We start from the raw sequence: 6,873 nt of genomic DNA on the forward strand, positions 1-6,873 counted from the left end.
GGAAGCTTCAAGTGAAGACATTGGGGCGAGAGGTTGCTCTCCACAAGACCTGGGAGGAGCTGAAGGAAATGATGATGAGAAACTTCTGCTCTCGGGCAGAAATTCAGAGTCTGCAGCAGGAATTCTGGAACCACACCATGGTCGGAACTGATATCGACACCTACAACAACCGGTTCAACGAGCTTTGCCAGTTGGTGCCAGACATGGCAAACACGGAGGAAAAGAAGATTGAGAGGTATATCTTTGGGTTACCTCCTGTTGTTAGGGTTCCGCTCAACGCCGCAGCACCTCCAGCCTTTGATGAGGCGGTAGCGCGGGCCATCACTCTTACAAGGGACACGGTCCGTGCGGGCATATTGACTGCGCGCGGAAACGAGCAGCGAACCTCTGATCCCAAGAGGAAGTGGAACTCTCACCACCGAGGGCCCGACTCCAAGCAGCCACCGTTCAAGAAGCAAGAGAGCGTAAGGGCTTACGCGATTCAAGCCGCGAAGCCACCGCGAAAAAGGTACAGCGGGCCTCGCCCATGGTGCAGCAGATGCAAGTATCACCACGAAGGTGAATGCGCAAGAATCGAATGCGCCAAATGTGGCAGACCAGGGCACAAAACGATGAATTGCCGTATCAGAGAAGCTGGAGCGAGCGACAACTGCTACGCATGCGGGAAGCCAGGGCATTTTAGTCGGGATTGCCCGCAAAAGGGAAACCAAGCTCGCGGGAGAGCTTTTGTGATCGGCGCGGGCGAAGCAAAAGAAGAGCCGAATGTGGTAACTGGTACGTTTTTACTTAACGGCCATTTTGCATCTGTCTTATTTGATACTGGCGCTGACCTAAGTTTTATATCCACTGAGTTTAAAAACTCCCTAGGCCTAGCAACCAGTAGGCTAGACACGCCTTATACTATAGAACTAGCCAATGGTAGGCAGTTATGCGCGAGCGAGAGGACTGAGCAATGCGTATTGGTCATGGGAGGTCACGGATTCAATATTAACTTATTGCCAATAGACTTGGGAAGTTTTGACATTGTGGTAGGTATGGATTGGTTAGTCGAGAACCACGCGGAGGTTATTTGCCATGAGAAGCAGGTTCGGATCTCACTGTTGAACGGAGAAACCTTGGTAATTCAAGGGGAAAGAAGTGGAGTGGCGATGAAACTCATTTCGTGTCTAAAGGCGCGCAAGTGCCTGAGGAAAGGATGCTACGCCTTCCTGGCGCACGTAGTAGAGAAGAAAGGAGATGAGCGAAGGATTGAAAACTTACCAGTAGTGCGCGAATTTCCAGAAGTTTTTCCTGAAGATTTGCCCGGATTACCGCCGCCGCGACAAGTCGAGTTTCGAATTGATTTGGTCCCAGGGGCTGCGCCAGTGGCTCGAGCGCCTTATCGATTAGCTCCATCTGAGATGCAAGAGCTATCCAATCAGTTGCAGGAACTATTGGATAAGGGTTTCATACGCCCAAGCTTTTCACCTTGGGGAGCTCCAGTACTGTTTGTAAAGAAGAAGGATGGTTCATTCAGAATGTGTATTGACTACAGGGAGCTGAACAAGCTGACAGTCAAGAATCGGTACCCCTTACCGAGGATTGACGACTTATTTGATCAATTGCAGGGATCCAGTTATTATTCGAAGATAGATCTAAGGTCAGGATACCACCAACTTAGGGTCCATGAGGAAGACGTGCCGAAGACAGCCTTCCGAACTAGATACGGCCATTATGAGTTCTTAGTGATGCATTTCGGGCTAACTAATGCGCCGGCTGTATTCATGGATCTGATGAACCGTGTGTGCAAACCATACTTGGATAAGTTTGCGATTGTATTTATAGATGATATTCTGATTTACTCTCGGACCAAGGCCGAGCATGAGCAACACCTGAGATTGATTTTGGAATTGTTGAGGAAAGAAAAGTTGTATGCGAAGTTTTCCAAGTGTGAGTTTTGGCTTAGAGAGGTTCACTTTCTCGGTCACGTTGTAAACGAGAAAGGAATACACGTCGATCCCTCCAAGGTCAAAGCCATCGAGAATTGGGAAGCGCCAAAAACACCAACTGGGGTGAGGCAATTCCTAGGACTAGCTGGCTACTATCGACGTTTCATTGAGAACTTCTCCAAGATAGCTTTACCTCTGACCGCGCTAACCCAGAAAGATAAGAAGTTTGATTGGGGCGAAAACCAGGAAGCAACGTTTCAAATGTTAAAGCAAAAGTTATGTAGTGCGCCAATTTTATCTCTGCCCGAGGGGACGGATGACATCGTTGTCTACTGAGACGCTTCACATCAAGGACTCGGATGTGTCCTTATGCAGAGAAACAAAGTCATAGCGTATGCCTCGCGTCAACTCAAGGTCAATGAAAGGAACTACACAACGCATGATCTGGAACTTGGAGCAGTTGTCTTCGCGCTAAAGATTTGGCGCCATTATCTTTATGGTACAAAGTGTTTGATTTTTACGGATCACAAGAGCCTTCAACATATATTTGATCAAAAGGATTTAAACATGAGGCAACGAAGATGGGTTGAGTTATTGAATGATTATGATTGTGAAATAAAGTATCATCCTGGAAAGGCGAATGTGGTGGCAGACGCTCTAAGTAGGAAAGAGCGCGCAAGGACGCTACGAGTTAAGGCTCTGAGATTGACCATTCGCGCAGATCTCACTACCCGCATCCGAGAAGCTCAACAAGAAGCCCTGAAACCAGAGTTTGTCAAGAACGAATCCCTTGGGGGTATGAATAAGAATTTGGAACTCAAAGAGAACGACACTCGATATTTTGCTAACCGCATATGGGTCCCTCTCAAGGGAGGATTGCGCGAGCAAGTGTTAAACGAAGCTCACAAGACGCGGTATTCCATACATCCTGGCGCAGACAAAATGTACCAAGATGTTAAAGCGCTGTATTGGTGGCCCAATCTGAAGGGCGGCATCGCGACGTATGTCAGTAAGTGCCTGACGTGTTCGAAGGTAAAGGCTGAATACCAGAAACCGTCGGGGTTGCTTCAACAGCCAGAAATTCCCATGTGGAAGTGGGAACAAATCTCTATGGACTTCATTACCAAACTGCCAAGGACACCTGGGGGTTACAACACGATTTGGGTTATAGTTGACCGGCTAACTAAGTCAGCACACTTCCTGCCGATCAAGGAAACCGATAAGATGGAAAAGTTAGCCCGATTGTATATTCGAGAAGTAGTTTCAAAACATGGAGTCTCGGTGTCCATCATTTCTGATAGAGATAGTCGGTTCACCTCAAGATTTTGGAGATCGTTACAGGGGGCTTTAGGTACTCGTCTTGACATGAGTACGGCTTATCATCCCCAAACGGATGGACAAAGCGAGCGAACAATTCAGACATTAGAGGATATGTTGCGCGCATGCGCAATCGATTTCGGAGGTAGCTGGGATACTCATCTCCCATTGGTTGAATTTTCATACAATAACAGTTATCATACAAGCCTCAAGGCTGCGCCGTTTGAAGCCCTGTATGGGCGCAAGTGTAGATCCCCGCTGTGTTGGGCTGAAGTAGGTGACAAGCAAATGACTGGTCCAGAATTGATCCAAGAAACAACGGACAAAATTTTCCAGATACGAGATCGCCTTAAGGCAGCGCGCGACAGACAAAAAAGCTATGCTGATATGAGAAGAAAACCATTGGAATTTCAAGTAGGGGATAAAGTGCTTTTGAAAGTCTCTCCATGGAAAGGAGTCCCCCGTTTCGGCAAGCGAGGAAAGTTGAACCCGCGATACATCGGACCATTTGAGATCCTGGAAAGGATCGGTCCAGTTGCTTATAAGCTCCAATTACCCGCCGAGCTTAGTGGAGTTCATGACACGTTTCATGTATCCAACCTCAAGAAGTGCTTATCTGATGAAACGTTAATTCTACCATTGGACGAGATTCATATCGACAAACAACTACACTTCGTAGAAGAGCCTATAGCAGTAACCGATTGGAAAGAACAAAAGTTGCGAAGGAGCCGGATCAAGTTAGTGAAGGTTCAATGGAACTCAAGGCATGGGCCTGAATTCACTTGGGAAAGAGAAGACCAAATGCGCAAGAAATACCCACACCTCTTTCAAAGCATAGCTCCCGCCAGCAACGCCTCCTAAATTTCGGGACGAAATTCTTCTAACAGGAGGAGAATGTGACACCCGGTAATTTCCCAATCCCATAAACCAAGTAATCAACCTAATTATTAGGCAAATATGTTATATGCGCCCTGCGCGAGCGCGCCATGTTAGAATCAGCGCGTGCATATGTTATATGCGCCCTGCGCGAGCGCGCCATGTTAGAATCAGCGCGTGCATAAGTTATATGCGCCATGCGCGGATGTTTTGGCTTTATGTTTTCATATAACTTAACTTTTTGACATGTCTAATGGGTGGACGCCCCGCCTGATGCTAAGGCGGGTGCATCCCAAATCATTTATGCGCGTGCGGAAAGGGGGCTAACCTCCCCGCATAGCGGGAACATTGAGAGCTAGTTTGTCTGAAGCTCCAAGATGGAATTGACTTCAACATAACTGATCACTATGTTGAAATACCAAGACCTCATGGAGAATCTACAAATGAAACTCAAACGTCCCTGACTACGAGAAGGTTACGCACCTACCCGCAGCAAAGAAACAGCCTACACGCAGAAAGCTATACGCACAAGGCTACACGCACAAAACACTTAGTCTATTTCTCAAATGTAAGGGGATTTCCCCCGCCCAGAAGGGACCAGTAGCGTGTTTCAGATATTTTTACCTTTTGACTGCACACTGACAACAATACCAGGAAAAGTATACTGTAACACGAAAAGTCAGCTGTCAGCCGTACCTACTCCCACCAACCACAGTCCTGCATGTCCTGTCAAAATCAATCAGAATCTTTTTTTACCAATCCCTAGGGTCATCACCCCCATCCCTAAATAAATAATAATAAATCCTATACTTTATCATCATTACACCTAGATATGAAAAGATTACAATCCCCTAAAGCAAGGGATTGTGTTCCCTTGAGTTTGCCTATAAATATGTAACCTAAATTATCACCCAAACACACTTCAAACTCTTAAAACTGCAAATCAGCATCCGTTTCATTTCCGTTCCTGTACTAGACTTTCAATTTCGAGCCTAACACCAAGAAACCCGAATCTCGTCTAATCTAAACCACCACTTAACAAGAATCACAGGTGAGTCTCACGGCCCCTATTTTCACTATTTTCACTGTTTTTAAACAGTTTTCGGGGCGAGGGACACGTACTTAAATTATGCTTCATCATGGTACTCTCACAAGTAATGAAAACGATTATGTGTTTAAATTATGTTTCCTTATGGAATATTTTCGAGCAATGCAAACGGTTATCTATGGTTTTTGATGTGAGTGCGATACGAGTAAGTGATCACTTTACCATTGGAACTCTAAGGGTAGGGACTGCTGGTTTGATCAACCCACTCGTAGGGGTCGCACCTCTTTGCATGGACGAGTGCCTAGTATGGTCATGGGGCAGTACTATGGGATTGAGCCCGCTCGTAGGGGTCGCACCTCTTTGCATGGACGAGCGCCTTGTTTTCCGGCACAAAGTCCGCGCGTAACCCGCGGGACGGTATTATTAATTCGCTCGTAGTGGCAGCGCCACTTTGCATAGACGAGCACGGTTTTCAAAGATGTCCGCGCGTAACCCGCGGGACGGTATTACTTTATTTTGCTCGTAGTGGCAGTGCCACTTTGCATAGACGAGCACGTTTTCCAGAAATGTTCGCGCGTAACCCGCGGAACGGTTTTATCAGGAATATGTAATCAGAACTATGTTTCAATACGGATTCACAAAGCATGTGTTTTATGATGCTATCAGAAATATGTTTCAGTATGGTTGTATCAAGATTATGATGCAATACGATTTATTAAGTCACCAAAACTTGTGAACTCACTCAGTTTATACTGATTCAAATGTTTTTACGTGTCTTTCAGGTGATAGGTAAGTAGCGCAAGGAGTCACACATAGAGCACTTCACGCAGAACATCCATAAAATTAGCTTTTTGGAAGATTTTAGTTCTATCCCTTTCACACGCGCAGTTGTTCCTGCCGTGTGAGGGGATATGGCGCGGAAATTTTCAATGATTTTCATACTTGAATGTTTTTATGTAATTCTAAACAATGTAATGAATTTTGTACTAGACATTTCATGCGCAATGGAAATTTTATTTTCTTAAATGTTTGCAATGACCCGTGCTTGACTATCAATCCCCACTCGCGCGCGCCCGGCTGTTTCTGCCGTTTAGGGCCGGGTGTGACAACCTGCCAGGCCACGAGATCCTGAGCGCCAGGCGGCCAGGTAAGGCGTTATTCAACCCTCGACCCCTCAATGCTGAAACCTCTGCTGGAATTCCTCTAATCTTGTGTTCTGATGAGGAATCCGCAGATGGTCCTTCGTTGGTGCGGAAGAAGAAGGCTGCCGGCGGGAAGGGGAAGGCGAAGGTGGCCTCCACTACCGATCCGGTGCCTCGGTCTGATTCAGAGACCGAGAGCGAGGAGGTGGCGGGGAACCCTGGTGGTGACAAGACCACTGCTCCGGAGGCTGCGACGACTGTCACCTCCGGAGAGCCCAGGATGACGACGGTGAGCGGCGTAAAGAGGCCGGCTCCATCGGGTTCATCCCCGCCTGTTCGCACTTTTAGGCTCAAGAAAACCCGTAAGTACAAACTTCCTTTATTTTTAACTTCATAGCTTTCCATCATTAATACTTATCTTCTTTGTGTACGCCTGGATGCTACCGCATTCCAGGGTGGAGCGGGGAGGAATACCTCCGGACCCATGACGGTAGGCTTGGTCAGCCTACCTGAGGCGACGACCCAGGCGGCTGCGCCTGCTTCAGTTGGTTCAGTTGCTCAC

The sequence above is a fragment of the Bidens hawaiensis genome, unplaced genomic scaffold (assembly GCF_021521415.1).
Source record: "Bidens hawaiensis isolate Kalapana, Puna unplaced genomic scaffold, B.hawaiensis_p1.1 tig00014913_1, whole genome shotgun sequence".
In the NCBI taxonomy this organism is placed as follows: domain Eukaryota; kingdom Viridiplantae; phylum Streptophyta; class Magnoliopsida; order Asterales; family Asteraceae; genus Bidens; species Bidens hawaiensis.